The sequence below is a fragment of the Corvus moneduloides genome, chromosome 1 (genome assembly GCF_009650955.1).
Source record: "Corvus moneduloides isolate bCorMon1 chromosome 1, bCorMon1.pri, whole genome shotgun sequence".
NCBI classification, from domain to species: Eukaryota; Metazoa; Chordata; class Aves; order Passeriformes; family Corvidae; genus Corvus; species Corvus moneduloides.
Genome location: NC_045476.1, coordinates 48,392,557 through 48,409,352, shown reverse-complemented (window position 1 = coordinate 48,409,352; position 16,796 = coordinate 48,392,557). Strand labels below are relative to the sequence as shown.

General features: G+C 40.7%; 1 protein-coding gene across 5 annotated transcripts in view; it reads left to right on the top strand.

Annotated features, from left to right (window-relative positions):
- Window positions 1-14,243: 14,243 nt before the first annotated feature.
- Window positions 14,244-16,796, top strand: part of TAX1BP1 (Tax1 binding protein 1) — a 55,992-nt gene continuing 53,439 nt past the window's right edge. Inside the window, exons 1-2 of one of the 5 annotated variants that reach the window (XM_032109056.1) lie at window positions 14,244-14,517; window positions 14,963-15,114. The gene's annotated coding sequence lies outside the window, so the exon portion shown is untranslated. The remainder of the gene's footprint in view (window positions 14,518-14,962; window positions 15,115-16,796) is intronic. The other 4 variants (XM_032109052.1, XM_032109076.1, XM_032109065.1 and 1 more) reach the window with 4 other exon arrangements.

Here is a 16,796-nt window from a genome sequence, read left to right as displayed (position 1 = left end):
CCACCGCCCGCGCGCCGCGACCGGCAGCCGCTGCAGCCAACCACGGGCGACCCTCGGCGGGGCACAACCAATGGAAGCGCGCAGCGTCCTCCCTGCGTGCGGCCGGCCCCGCCCACCGCCCCGTGACGGACAGGGCAGGGGCGAGGGGCGGGGCGGGGGCCGGGCCGGCGCTGGAGCACCTCATTGGGGCGGTGGGACATTGTATCCCGCTGCCCGCGGCTCCCTCCGGGAAGGCGTTTCTTTCCAGCCCTCCTTGCCTGTGCCTGCCCGCTGCCGCTTCGGCTTCCTGCTTCGCTGCTGGGGGAGGAGGCTTGGCTGAAGCAGGAGAGGAACGGAGCGCCGGCGTTTTGGCGAAGACAGCTTGTGGTACGAGACGGCGCCCTCGGGGCGAGGGAAAAAGCCGCCTTGCACTGTTTTGTCGAGTCAGGTGGCAAATAAGAATTGGCGCTTATTGAGAGTTGGAATTAGACGATATTCAAGGTTCCCTTCCAACCCAAATAATTCTGTGATGGGCTTCGTCGTTGTGGGGGCTTTACCCCGGCTGGGCGCCAGGCGCCCCCCAAAGTCACTCCATCACTGCTCCTCCTCACCTGGACAGTGGGGAGAAAATACAACGAGACGCTCGTGGGTTGAGATAAGGACAGGGAGAGAGCACTCACCAGTTATCGTCTTAGGCAAACCAGGCTCAGCTTGGGGAAATTAATTTCATTTAATGTCACTTACCAATGACATTCAAGTAGGATAATGAGAAATAAAAAGTAAGTCTTAAAACACTTCCTCCCCACCTCTCCCTTCTCCCCGGGATCAGCTTCACTCCTGATCTTTCTACTTCCTCCTCCCTCAGCGGCACAGTGGTTTGGGGAACGGGGTCTGCAATCAGTTCATCTCACGTTGTCTCTGCCGCTTTTTCCTCCAGGGGAGAGCTCCTCACACTCTTCCCCTGCTCCAGCGTGGGGTTCCTCCCACGGGAGATATTCCTCCCTGGTCTTCTCCTGTATGAGTCCTTCCCACGGGCTGTAGGTCTTCACAAACTGCTCCAGTGTAGGATCCCATCCGTAGGGTGCAGTCCTTCAGGAACAGACTGTTCCAGTGTGGGTCCCCTGTGGGGTCACAGATCCTGCCAGCAAACGTGTTCCAGAACAGGCTTCCCACGGGGTCACAGACTCCTTTGGGCACATCCCCCTTCTCTCTGCTCCACTGTGGACGTCCATGGGCTGCAGGGGGACAGCTTGTCCCACCAGACTCACTACGGGCTGCAGGGGAATCTATCTACAGAAGCCAGCCCTGTAGCCCATCCACTGGCAAAACTTTGCCATGCAAACCCAATGCAATCATGCCCAGAGAGCACTTCCCAAAGGCCTGACACAGGGTTTATCAACATCAATAAAATTTGTATTTGAACAAGGTAGCAAGAGCTGGGGTGCTCATCCTGAGCCCAGCATCTGGAGACCTCACTGGTGGCTCTGGGAGAGCTTCAGGTGGGTGTGTGAGGAAGCACACCAGGCTGTGAGGCGGGGCAGGCTGGAGGCAGGCAAGTGCTGCCTTCTCAGAGCAAAGCTTCAGCTCCAGTCCTGCAACTGCCATGTTCATCACTTTGGAACAAAATAGTTAATTTACTTTCATGTCAGAAGAACTTGCCTGACTTTGTTGTGCCAGGATGCTGGGTACTCCCTCAGTCATTAGATTACTCTTGTTAGGTCAGAGCTTTTTTTGTAGCTGTTACGTAGTATCATTTACAGACTTCTGGGAGAGTGCAGTCGTGAGGCACAGATCTTGGGTCTCACCATGTCATGTATTCACTCAGTTATATGTTAGCACAGAAAGAATAGGCTCAATATGTGAGCTTGGCTCTCCTATCAGTACCATAATGTGTATTTTTATATTTACCCCTATAAAGCAATACAGTTATATACAGTTAAATCAACCCAAGCTCAACATAAAGGAATTTTGTTGGCAGTGAAAGCGGCTGTGGTCATGTAGTAGCTTTACTGTGACATGTGAGAATGCTACCACCCAGTAGGCTGATCTCATACCTTCACCCAGTTGCTTCTTTCTCTCATTGCCTCTCAGCTGAGTACTGAGACAGAATACAACTTAAGAAGAATAATCTCTGTAATTAAAGCAACGGAAAGAGACACAAACCCAGAAACTCTTTCATTTGCTAGCACTTTGATAAATATTGGAAGCTCTGTAGACTCAAATATACCAATATTTTTGTAAGCTCACTCATCTCTTTCACTGTGCCATTTGAGTGCCAAATGAATAAAGCTACTGAGCTATGTTTACCTTTCTCCTCAGTGGTGAAGAGGTTGACTACCATTTTGTTCTTGAATTTTTTTTGTGATGAGAAGAGGTGTGACTCCTCATTGAGCAGTTATGCTGGCAGAAATTTGTACTGAGGTATGGTCCAAATAAGGTCTTTGGAAGTCTTTGAAACCTGATTTTTCATATAATCACACAGAACTTTGAAAACATGGGGGGTTTTGCATTCTAGACTGCTACTTCACCACCTTACATTTTCAGTCATTGGCCCTTTACCAGACCTAGACTCCTATCAAGTCTGAACTGAGTTAGAAAAGTGATTTTCTTTTCTTTTCTTTTCTTTTCTTTTTTTTTTTTGGGGGGGGGGGAGGGGAGTTAAGCGTAGAGGAATGTGTGAAGAGTCTAATGCTGTACTCAGTGTGGTCCTTTAATTCCAATATTTAACTCTGATTACAAGATGCAGCTTTACATCTATAGTTTCATCTTTCTCTACACCTTTCTCATGTCTAAGGTGGTTTTGTTTGTGTAGGTATAAATAATGCATTCTTTGTTTAGAAGGTATATGAGGAGAATAAACTGTGTACCAATATAATAAAAATACACTATAATCACTTCCAGAAAAAGTATGAGAAAGTGGAAAAAGGATAATCCTATTCATTAAAATGTAGTAGACTTAGCCTTATATTACTTTGCCAACACACTTGTGTATAAAGTCTTGTTACAGACATGACCACTGTTACCTTACTATAGCTTTTACATTGCTTCTGTACAGAATGTGCAATGAGGTTCCCAGTTTTAGACCATCAAGAAATAGCGTATATTTACTTATATTGTACCCAAATAATGCTTAGTGACATAGTAAGCCTAGATCTTTGGGTTTAAGTGACTTAAGTGACTTCTTGCCCTGTAACAAGTATGTGTAGACCTTAGGTGTACATCATTTGTGATATTGTAACATGGATGTTAAAACATGGATGAGAACTTGTCAGAGCATTCTTAATACAGAAAGCAGCTGCTATTTCACATAAATAGGTAGGTAGTTTTAAAAGTGTTGGTACAGGGTGCCCACTAAATTACAGGACATGTAAAGAAATGTAACGAAACATGTAAATAAACAGGAAAAAAATGTAAAGAAGGCTACTCCTTTCATTCTTAGTGTTGAAAATATGGCCATCTTATTTTTCTTTAAAGGTCTCAATATAAAAGGACAAAACAAAGCATTTAATAAAACCCACAACCCTAAGAACACAGAAAATTTATGGTATTTTTTGTCAATTTTCTTTTTGTTAAATATAAGATTTTTTTCCCTTAATATACACTGCGCCAAAATATGCTAAGGGTATCTAGATTCACTTCAGAGCCTGCCCCTGACTTTAACTCCATTGACATGAAATACTTACATTTGATCAGAGGTCTTTGTGTTTGTTTGCTTGTTTTGTTTCGTTTTTGTTTTGGGGTGGGGTTTTTTTGGGTTTGGTTTGATTTGGTTGGGTTTTTTTTGTTTTCCATTACTTTTGGTAGTTTTCCTTCTCAGGACATCAAGTTTTATAGTCTGGGCTGATAACTAAACAATGAATCTAGCAAGAATTACAAGCATAGGATGCCTGTAAAATGGGACCCTCATTGCAGAGTGATATTTAAATTCAGCATTAACACTGCTTAATGTAGCCAAAAGAAACTGCAGTGGATGCAACAGTACATTTGAGACTTGAATCAAAATGAATTGGTAGCCAAACTTACTGTGTTCCATTCCTCCTTCTAACCTTTCATCTTGTATTTGTTGCATTTATTTCTCTGTATCAGAGCGCTGTCATAATATTTGAAAATGCAATAAAAGCACAGTGTAGCTGCTCAGGAAGGCCTGAGCTGCAAAAAGCTGGAGCTGGGAAAGCATGCCAGAGAAATATTCTGACGTATTTCCTCTCTGACTGGTCATTTCTGGAGACAGACTACTAGGCTAGAGGGACCTGGGGTCCAACATAAGATAACATTCTTCACGTTTGTTAATATTTGATTTGGGATTCTTGGGGCAGCATTCATTTCTTAGCTGGGCACATTTCACTAGATAATGAACTGGAATGTGTAAGCAGCAATGCAAGTGGTTATTTTTGCCTACAGAAAAAAAGCCCTTGTGTAACTGGACCTGCTTTATTTCTTGCTGAATCATATGATATATCTTGCAGTAGTGTGCATTGAGTAATCAACCTTGAGCTAAACATGTGCAATGTTTGGAATATTGCACATACCTAAGGGGACACAAATTCCAGGCTTCTGTGGGAATGCAGTGCCTTGGGGGAACACAGAAACTTTGTTTTGGTATGAAGATGTAGTGTCTGTTTTGTCAGAAGCACTTGTACCGTAGTTTGGAAAGCAGTTGCATCTCACTGGGACATCATGTGAATGTTAGAATGGGCAGGTTGCCACAGGGTACCAGTGCATACTTATTTGTACTAATTGATACCAAGGTCACTTAAACACTAGAGTTTTTGCCCTCTTTTTAACTCTGATAAATTCCATTAGGATGTTTAGGCTAGACTGTGCTGGCTGGGTTTCCTGGAGAGCTGAAAAGATTCAAGTACCTATTTCCTAGAAGAATTCAATTGTCCCTTTCAAATTCCCACACATGGAGAATGTAATAGAGATACTTTATCTAGCTGAATTTCATGGAACATAGTGTGGATTTTCCAAAGTTCCTGAGAAGATTTCATTCAAAGAACTAGTCTTTTTAAAAATTTTGCTAAATGGAATGTGTTGCAATTCTGGTTATGAGCAACTTCAACCACTACTGTCTTTTACAAATAAATGGGATGTTTTATGTGGGTGACTGCATATATGTCATACCATGAATAGACACAAAAACCTGATAGAACAAATGGAGAACTGACACAAAAAATTTAAAGCGTACGTTACCAGTAGGGCATCCCAGAGTAATTTTGAGTTGATTTCATTTTTGCATTTTCGCTGAAAGATATGTTTAGCATTTTTAATGGATTTAGAATCTAGCCGTGTTTATTAAATAGCTTCTTTTACAAGCTTCTTTCACATGACATAGAAATGCAAAGAGGATGATGACTTCAGTTCAGATTTAGATGAGCAGCTTCTGTAAAATCAGCTGAAGAATGAAACAAATTCCAAAAGAAGTATTGCTACGTATGATAAATAGTTGGTATCGATTGTGGTGATTTTATTTTTACTTCTACCTGCAATGCACTACATATAAAACATACTGATTTATGTGGGAATTGCACAAAACAGTCACTCAACACCCTTCTGCCAGTTATTGGGTACTGATGTAGCAAAACAAAGCGAACATAGTAGGGCAACTGGGAAAAGCAGTGTGGAAAAGCTACATAGTATGTTGATCTCAAACCTAAGGAGTCTGAGTAAGGATTAGGTAATTGTTTCCCAGGAGAAGATGCATGCATATAAAACAGAAAAAATAGGGGTTTTCCAACCATCATATGTGTATCAGGCTAAAAGCATTAACCTCACATTAGTCTGATAAAATCCTGAACTAACCGCCCTATGATATAGAAAGAGGAAACCTGGCACTAACTCAGTCCTTGGGTTTTCCTACACCAAAGTGTAAACCCCGTTGGTTCAGAAACATTTTCTTTATATGGCATGCTCCTGAGCAAAGTTTTGACTTCACCCAATGGGAGGTAATCCTGCTCCTATCAACATTCTTAAGAATTTGTTCCTGATTTTAGAGGAAGCAATATAAGGTCCCTGAAGGAGCAAGGTACATTCCTCACCACTGGCTTGCTAGAAGAAATAGTACCCAGGAGCATAACCCACCGCAGATCAAGACAGCAATTAATTAACTTTTGATAAAGTGACACTGTTACTGAAGTAATATAAATCAACATAAAAGAAGGAACTTATTTTCTACACTTCAGCCCTACTGAAAATTTAAAATTAATACACTCCATGTAACATTTAGGAGTTCTAAATACATATCGCACCTTTGGTTTAAGTCTAGCACTATAATTTCATCATAGACAATGCATATGTATGGAACAGCTTGTTTATTATTAATTTTGGTTTAAATCTCTGTTATATATTAATGCATTTCCCTATTGAAGTTAAAAAAAAATGTGATTTTTGTTGTCTTAACAGCTACCAGCACTAATAAGAAATGAATTTACTCCGGACACCTTGATTATAACTAAGCATAATTGAAATGCAAATTTGGGCTGTTGTGTCTGCCTTTTGATAACTGATAAATTCTAGGAAAAGACACACAAGAAAAAACATAATGACAAGCTTCCAAAATCCAGAGTTGCTGATTTAGGAAACCCAGTTTTCTGAGTCAGATTTTCTCATATTATAATTTCTGTAAAATTGACAGCATGCCTATTCATGTACACAAACCGATGCTTTGATTTACAAATAAGTGGGAATAAAAATATTTTCCATTACTGATTTGTTTGAAAGAAAAGTACTTTTTGAATGTTCTTTTTCCCTAGTAACACATTACCTTCACGAAACATAAAATCAAACTTTGGTTTGTTACTACTAAAAATGAAAATAAATGTATCATAATCACTAGACGAATATAATCCTGTTATCATCTTATTAGATAAACAGTGACAATGTTGTGTTTCTAATAGCCTCTAGAGATAGCATAAATCTAGTAGGGGAATGTCAGCCTGGTCCAAGACAGATTAAATGTAGAGAACTGGAGTATAGTTCCCAGTAAACAAACACTTTGAGGTCAGGAGGTCGTACTTGCTCAGCTGTTCTTCATAAGCCCTATTGGAAATAACTTTCATACCATCACTGAATATATTCCATGCTACCTAATAATACCAAAGGCTGAGTACAGTTGTAATATAAAAGATTTCTAAGTGAAATATTGGGTGTAAAATGATCAAAAAGCAATATGTAAATGGAAAATCAGGGTGATGTTAGACATGCAGTGGGTGCAATTCATAAGATTTTTTGCTCTTTTGTGGGGGAAAATTCATCTCACTTGAAGGTTTGTGCAAATTCCCACTGACAAATGAGCTGATTTGGCCCCAGCAGCCCTGTGATTAATGCAACAAAAACTAAGACTAACTATATTTTAATTTAGAAAACAACTAGGAAGAATATTCAATTAACTCTCCCTTGGCAGTTGACTAATTGCAGCAGAATGGGGACCACAAGTCAACAAAGGTCTGGGAAGGAGAGAGAGAACTACAGAATAAATTTGCTTTTGGCATCTCTTCTATCAGGCAGAAAAACGCCTGGATTCTGGGAATGCTAAAATGAAGACATCAATGTGTGGATTATGATGGGTGAAGGTCTCAAATCTGGGAAGATAACTTAGTGTTTTTCAGACTCATACATCTGTCACCCAATTTTATGGAAAAGCTGCACTATTTACAGGCCATATAAGTAACAGATCCTTGTGACAAATTCAGTCAGGCCTCAGTGGAAGCATCTAAGGAGGCAGTTTCACAAAGCCTTAAAAAGTCTCCTTCAGCACAGACACAGTATATTCAAAATATGCAGATATGCAGACCAAATGCTGCCCACTGACATATCCTAGCAAAGATAATGGAAATAAACACTGTAAAAACAGATTTTTACCATGGTGTTTGTGTACAAAACACTTATTACAGGCCCAACAGATCCTTTGCCATGTAGTGAACTAAAGCCATATGTCATGGCTGTAACCTTACTGTGGTTTCAAAAGAGTGAGGATTGTTACCCAAATTAATAATGTAAATTTTATTTTGATTGAAAGTTTCCAGTTCCAAAACACAACCATATGCGACCACACTTTGCACAACAAAGTATGCAAACTTGGTTACAATATAGTGTAAAATATTTATTAGCAAAAGGGAGAGCCATTTATTAAATGTTTCTTTCTGTAGAAAGCTCTAGAAATGTAAGCTCTACAGTATTTTGCCTTTTAAAAATATTTCTTATACAAGGAAATTAATTTGTGAAATAAGAAAAGGTATGAAAGTTGTGTGATTAGAATAAATTTGCATTTCTAAATGGTGATGATCAAATAACACCAGAAAGATGACATTACTTTCTGTATGTGAATTTGCACAGCAAATCCAACATAGTCTTCTCTGTAAAATGTTAATAGACACAACAGAATAATAACTCATCAGGGGGTGAATTAAAGACAAATTTTCATTTTAGCAATGTGTTTCCTAGTAATTGATTTGTATGTAGCAATTGATATGTATGTAGCAATATGATCATTATTTTTTTCATAGAATTTAAGATCTCATAATGTAAGAGTTTCAGAACTCAAGCAGTAGGAGAAGGTGAGACTCAAGATCTGTTGACTGAGAAGTGTTCTGTACAAACAGCAACACAAGAGCTTTAGATGCGTCTCCAAGCTGAATGCGGGGCTATGGGGAAAGCAGCACAAGTCGATCTCTGCATCGAGACCCAGGCCAGGCACGGCCTCTTGCAAGTGCACTGCATGACCTGACAGTCTTTTTCCTTAGTGCCAGGTCAAGGCTGACAAAGAACTCCTGCATCACTCAGGCGGTACTGGTCTCAGTAGGGAATTGTGAAGCTGCACCAAGTGCACCTGGTTTGAGCACACCTGCTCAGCGAGCCAAGGAGCAAGAAAAACCAGTGTAATGGTGGAGACACAACAACTGCCTGAGCCAGGCTAGAGGAGCCAGAGACAGCATTAGTATGAGGACTCAGACATCTTTAGATCCTTTCAGAAAAACATATACCATTATGAAAAAATAGGAAAGCTGCCAAGCTTCATGCAGATACAGTATACAGACACTTCGTGCTCTGTCAGTGGTGGCAGCCAGTGCTGGAGGGGGACCCAGAAGGGGATACAAGAAGCATGCTGTAGGCTGCTGTGGAAAGTGCCTTTCTACTTTCAGTCCCTCAAGGTTAAATGCTGTGCCCCAAGGTACAAGAACTTTTAAATCTCATTGCTTGTTTGTTTCCTGCCACATGCAGTTTTCCTGCCTCTGAAAACAAAATGTTGGTCATTTGGGAGCTTCCTATTACTTTCAGATAGCAAAGATAAAAGGCCGAGAGAAACAGTAAATCTATTAAAGCATACCAAACAAAGGTATTTACCTGTTCTATATCTGCTAAGATTTCAGTGACACCTACTCAGTGGTCATTTACATGCTGTTCTGTGTATGCCAGTAAGAGGTATGCTGGAGGGAAAAAAACCCCATTGCAAACATCATAAATAAGAAATGAAACACTCCCCCAGACCTGGGTCTCCAGTGCACATATATTAATTACACACCAGAGGGTAAAGCCTCAGTATGTGCAAGCATTTAATTCATTATTTGCATTTATTAAAAACATTCCTTTTCACTTTAACAATACAGTAACCCAACAGTGAAATAACAGCAATTCAAATGTAGTCATTTACAGACGTGTGGTTTCTTGTGCCCATTGTGCAGTGCAGTGCTGCCAAGTCTCACACCTTAGGATAAGCTCCTGCTCTCTCCTCTGTCACACACATACATGCACACACATACAAAATTTACATGTCTGCTCTCACCTATACTCTTCTGGGAAAACCCACAAATTTCATCAATCTCACTCTACAGATTTAAAAATCCTGGCAGCTTTTGAATAGCTTTTCTTCATCAGCTGCAATTAAGTGTTGGAAAAGAAATCCAAAATACACAGAGAGAAACTTTCTCCTTAATAGGAAATGTTAGCAATAGTATGGGATTTCTAATATGTTCCAAAGTTTTGCCACACCATCTTACTGGAAGGCCGAGACTGCATGCCCTGTGATTAGATTCCCTTAAATGCTGGGCAATTCAGTGTTGTCAGCCATAACATGAAACATTATTTATAACTGTTTAACTGTTTTAAGAGTATAGTTAATAGCTTTCTGTAACATGATCTTAAAGAAGTTGATTAAGTGTGCTTTACAACATGACCAGAAAGAGCTTCCGATTAGTGACATCAATATATATATTTTACATCTCACATGGCCCATACTTTTAAAACTTTGAAGTGTTGAAATAGGAGTCAAACCAAAATGAAATCAAATCATTAGAACTGAAGTGTTTCCTTACCACACTTCATCAATATCATCATGTCATGCCAATAGACTGAATATCCACAATATCAAGTACTTTCTCTGGTAATAAAACCTAGAAATACATAATTCTTCTATCACTCACGCAAAGCAAAGATGGGCCTCAGAGGGGAGGAATTCAGGGTTGGTTCAAAAACTCATCATGGGTTTGGTTCAGACTGTAATACAGAAAGTAAACAAATGAAAGAAAAAAATGTTAGGCTTTGGATCTGAATAAAAGTTCACATATATCCAAGGTTAAAGAGATGACAGGGATCCAATTTTAATTTAAAGGCTCTAAATTACTGAAGGAGCTCACAGGTTTGAAAATACAGTGTAGTTTTGAAAATAATGTTTTGCAAACATCCAAGATTCTGTTCCCTGGGAGTCTGTAATTGCTCCCCGCTTCCTTTGGCAGTTCCGGTTAACTGCATGTTTTTATTCGTCATTATTACAGTTTTTATTCCTCATTCATCTCATGCCTGAGGAAGGACTAATCTCATCCTGGCAAAGTCTCAATATAACTACAAAGCCGGGAAATTTTTGCATCCCAAACCAAATTTCAAACTTCTTTGGAATCTAGTAATGTTCAAATCCAGTTACTGCATTCACACACACTTTTTACTTTATTTACTATTTCTATCATAACTACAATTGTAATTTGCCATTGTATATTTGTCCTCATATTTATGCACTTCAGAAATAAAGACCCTTAAAAAAGGGTTCTGCCAGCTTTTAATTTCAAAGTCAATACCCTGGTGAAATGTATTTGACATGTATTCCTTGGGGATTATGCATATAGACACAAAAAGAGAGAGAACAGGGATTTTTTCAGCCTGTAGAAGAGAAGGCCTCAGGGCCTATTGCTATCTACAAACAGCTAAGCAGAGGATGTAGAAAAGATGGAACAGATGTCTTTCAGAGGTGCACAGTGAAAAAACAAGAGGCAAGAGACAAAACTGGAACATGGGAAATTCCAATTTGATATAAAGAAACGTTTTTACAATGAGTGTTTTCAATCACTGAAAGAGGTTCTTTAGGTGACAGTGGAATATCTCCATCTGTGGAGACATTAGAAATGTGGCTGGGCAAGGCCCTGAGCAACATGCTCCTTTGAGCTGCTCTGGACATCCCTTTCAACAAACATGGTTTTGATTATATATATATATGTATAGTATCATTTAAAAGATACTTGACATTCATAATTTTCTTTCAAATATGCACAAATACTGGCTAAACACTGATACTACATGTTTAAAGTACATTCTGGTACACATGAAAACTGTACCGTTTTTGTGGTAAAATACTGGCTTGAACAAAACCAGTTTCCTGTTACTGAAATCAGTGGAGTTGGAAAGCTGAAAATCAAGCCAGAAGGAGATGGGATTACTGTCACCATACCTGTAATCAGCTTTTCTAATTGAATTAGTGTGTTAGTGTTAAGAGAATCTCACATCTCACAAGAGTAAGGTTTTGTTAGAAATGCTGATATCAAACATTCTTTTTGTTTTAAATATTTTGGAGAGAATGAAGGAAAGATAGAAAAATAGTGCCGGTGAGTTTTTTTGGTTTTGTTTGGGTTTTTTTGTTTGGTGGGTTTTTGTGGGTGTTTTTTTTTGTCGTTGTTTGTTTGTTTGTTTTTGTTGTTGTTTTTTTTTTTCCTGCTCAAGAGCAAGTTTCCTAAAAGATTTATATATATATATCACATGGATGAATTTCAGGAAATAGTATCTGTCTAGCAAATTCAGACTTATTAAGGCACTCAACCATTAATTCTCAGAGCCAAGTGCAAGTTTCACCAGTTCCAGTCACATTTTTCTTCATTCAGATCTTTGTACAAGGATATTGATTGTTGATTCTGGATCACTGTGCACCACTTGTGCATTTTGGTCAAGTATTTCATATCTTGACAGGGAAATAACAAAATCAGAAAAGACTCTGCACCATCTTTCTGTAAAATATCTATAAATTCTAGAGGGATAAGATTGGCATCTAAACCTAGCATGCAAAAGCATATATGAGAACACATTAAACCATACGTTTATTTTAGTCAGAAATAGTTTTATATTATGTATATATTATAGCTGTTATATATATGTGGTTAAGATAGCGAGTTTAAAAGTTTAAAAATTCATTTTCCTGAAAATTGTGGATATAAGTACAAGAAAATACAAGATTACTCTTGATTTATTTGTCCTAATATTTACACTGCACATGGGAAAGCCAACATATGTAGATTGTTTTAACTCTTCCATATGCATTAAGCAATAGAAATAGTAATTGAATACTGAATTATGAGTAAACCATAACTACCTTTATTGACTGAATGAACATTTATTAAGTGAACGTGGAAATACCTCCAGTTTCTTAAAAAACTCAGAACTGGGGATAAGTACTTTTAAAAATTAGAAAACAGAAGTGGGTTGGTTGGTTGTCTGTTTTTCCAGGCATTCACTTGTAAAAACTTTGTTATCTGCAAAAGAAAACCTTTATTTCAAATTTCCCGTCATATTCCCATAAACCTACATTATAATACCTTTAAATGAAAGCAAAACTACTTAGTCTCACCAATGCTGATACTCCCCAGCTGGTGACTGTAAACCCCGAGTTCTTTCTAAATTCCAGCCCACATGAGAACAGTGTCTCGTGACTCTTAAACAGCCCTTTATCACGTCATACAGAGCAGAGAGCAGCAAGGAGAAGAAATGGAGGGCTGAGATAAGAAGAAATAGCTCTTCCTGCTTCCTTACAAATATTTATTGCTGAACAAGATATTGGTTTCATTTTCCACTACAAAAGTTTGTCTGGTCTTACAGGAGAGATTGCTCTACATACACTTCTTGTGTCTTCTAAAATGATCAGTTAGTACTATGCAGGGAATTTACTGCTTTCCAGGGAGATATGGAATATATGGATGATATAAGAGATTATTCATTGTGGCTACAAATCAAAGGATAACTTAGTAACCTGTGATACACCTGAAGACATTAGATTGTTTTCAGAAACAAGAAGCGCAAGTACAATGAATAACCGTAATTACTTAAAGACAGTTTCTGTGCTCCAACTTAGTTTCATTTCTGTTAAGATTGACCATGAAAAAACAGGTGAACTTGTCAGAAACCTAACTCAATGATTCTAATGCCATAAATACAATATTATTTCTAATAACACTGTGTCTCTCCACATAACCTGTTTGTTTCAAATACACGTGAAAACACATACGAAATGGTAGCAGCAAAGAGTTTAAGATGATTTTGAAGACTGTAGTGGCCACCACCACTGGGTGCGCTGGGACAAATCCTGCCTGCCAGTGATGGGTACTCATCACCGCTTGCTTTTACTCAGCACTGTGACTCTGCTAAGTGCTCTATGAGCTGTTTTTGGATGAAAATTGAGTGGAGTCTGTGAAGTAGTTGCGAGCATAGTCGGAAAAGCCTTAATGCCCAAACCATTTAAATCTAGATTGTTTTAAAACTATCAGATGTGATAAAAGCTATTAATCCTGTATAAACTTGTGGCAACTAAAGTGATTAAGGTGGTGGAATCACCATCCCCTGCAAGAAACGACTCGACGTGGCATTTAGTGCCACGAGCTAGTTGACAAGGTGGTGATTGGTCACAGGTTGGACGCAATGAGCTCAAAGGTCTTTTCCAGTCTAAATGATTCTTTGCTTCCGCGGTTCTCCGAGTCGGTGTTGTGTGTGATGTAACGTCCTTTCATGGAGATCCGCCAAGGTACCCAGGCAGAACCCTGTGTAAGCGTGTACAGTCGCTCTTATCTCACCGCTCCCTTGCCCTGGGGAGACCTGCAAAGGCTGGCAGATTAACGGTGGCGACCTACAGGGTGACGGCACGCCTGTGTCTTGACGTCGGACACGGAAGAGGGGGATGATTAATTCGGGGAACTGAGTGCGACACAGGTGATGTTGTAATCACGGACAAGACGGGAGGGCACCGTGGCAGCGCCGTACAGAGGTAACAGCAGCCCGGTCGGGCACACGCCGGGCACACCGCTGTACCCGATCCCCCGAGCCCCACCGAAGGCGTGTCCCGGTGGCAGGCGGAGACCGCCACGCGCCTCTCCGGTCTCCAACCGGATCGCTGCCGGGGACCGCCCCGCGCCGGCAGGGCCGGGCTGGAAGTGACGCGGGCGGACGGGCGGAGCTGCGCGGCGCTGGTGGCAGAGGCCCGTGTTGATGTCCTCGGCGCCCTCCGCGTCTGCCTAGGTAAGAGCTGTCCGGGGCCGGGCTGGGGGGCCGGGCTGGGGGGCCGGGCAGGGCTGACACGCTCTCTCCCGCCGGCTTCTGGCGGCTTCTGAGGCGGGCCGGGGCGGCCGGGTCGTGAGGCCGCGGTTCTGCGCCACCTGCCCCCGCCAGCTGTTCGGGCCGGCCGTGGTCGGCAGGGGAGCGGCGGGGCTCCCCTGCCCGGGGAGGAAGGCGAAGGCCCGGAGCCAAGGTGACCGCGTCGGGCAGGTGGCGGAGCAGCGGCGGGGAAGGGGCGGGAGGCGGCGCAGTTGGGGGCCGGGGGTGTCGGGGGCTCGGGTGTCGGGGGCTCGGGACCGCAGCTGGGACTCCAGGAGGAGCTGACTGCGGAGGTGCGGCTCGTCCTGCTTTTGTTTTTCCTGCCTGACGAGCTTTTCCTCCTTTTCGCCGTCCTTTCCGCTGCGCAAAGCCAAAGGCGTCGTTCAGCCTTCCCGTGGGAAGCGCTTGTCATGTCAGTAATGAAGCCTATGCGTAGTTCTTCCTCCTCCTCTCCCGTTTCCTAGCCGGTAGCTGTGAGTTAAGCAAGCAAGCACCCAGCATCCCCATAACTATCCTTGAACTGTAAGTAGATCTGAGCATCATCTAAGCTCCGGGGATTTTCCTGCTAGGCAGCAGTAATCCCAGATGATTGTGCTGGTCTGCACAAGTTAGATTTGTGAACAGTTCTGCTTTGGGCTTGGAAACCAGCCTGCCTTTACTGATTCCACTAGGGCTAGTATTCAGCTGTGGCAGCTGACGACGAGTGTGCAGAAATGGGTATTTAATTAATTATTTTTTTTTTTTTTGTAATATGTGCTTAGGCTGAACTATACAATTTTAAAAATAGAGCTATTGAAAAAAATTCAGTTGATTTTGTTATTAATGCTGTGTTTACTCTTTTTTGTATTTATTCTGTCTAATGAAAATTAAACCCACTATTTCATGTAAATGTTATTTGGTTAAGTTACTGATTTACTAAAAATGAATTTATTTGTTGCACTTGAAAATAACTAAGGTTATTGTTTTTCTTTTAGAACTATAGAAATTGCTGATGCATACCATTTATAGTTCAGAGTGAATTGAGAGATGCCTTGAATGTAATCCTCTGTTTTGAGATGTGTGGGGGTTGTCAGGATTTTACTGTGCTGTAGCATTTACTCTTCTGGACTCTGAAGCTGCATAACTGATACGATTTATTGTCTGCCATGTTGTCTCTAGAAAACTGTGTTTTGATCTTTACTCAGTTTCTTGCTTGTGGAAGTTCTTGTTTTTCTTTATTAATCTTCACAAGCTTGGTGTTTTATCTTGTAACCTATGTTGGTCAGTGTACAAGACTGTTTTTTATTTAACATCTGATACACTGAAATATTGTCGTGGCTGCCTGTATGTACTTCCTGTGTTAGCCTAAATCGAGCTGTAGTAAGCTTAAAATATTGAGGGATTAAAACTAAAAAAAAATCCCTGTATTTACCTTTTCCTTGTTTTGCATGATGGATACCTGTTTACTTCAGAGTGCTTTTTGTTTCAGAAAGCACAAGGTTATCGCTACTTGTTTTTTAACTGGTGAAATTTTAAAAGGCTATGGGAGATCTACAAACAGCTTTTAATCCTTGAACTGCTTGAGGCTTGCTGTGCCTGTCTCTTTTTGGTTTTGGTTTCCACATGTATCTTCAATGAAAGTAATATATTATGTCACACACTTGGCAGTTAACCTCTTTCAAGGTGTGAATGTGCTTGGTCAGTATGAAATTACTTTCAACAGCAATTGCAAGCACAGGATAGCTCATCTTTCTAGAAATGTTAGATACATAAGGCCCTAATCCTCCTAATGTCAGATGTTTTGAACAAAATTGTGCTTGTACACTGGAATCACACACTTGAAACTTCTCAGTTGCATATATTATATTTTTGGCAGATATTGCCGACTCTGAGGAAGGGATGTTCTTGTTCGGCTTGTGAAGCATCTTGTGCTACTGTGGTTTGTAGCACTATGTATCCTGAATGAGGTGGTGACTGGAAAGCATGATTAAAAGCTTTTGCAGTCGAACTGATTAGTGTTAATCCCTCCAACTGCATGCATACCTCAATGTTCCTGCTATCAATGCAGGCCATTGTTTATGGTAATGAAGCTAAACATGCAGTGTGTGTTACAGTGAGAATAGTAAAAGATGCCCACAGACTGCTGAACGGGCAGGAAAACTCTTTCGAAGAAGTATGGAAAAAAGCCAAACCAAACTAAATCGTCCTGTTCATATAAACATTCT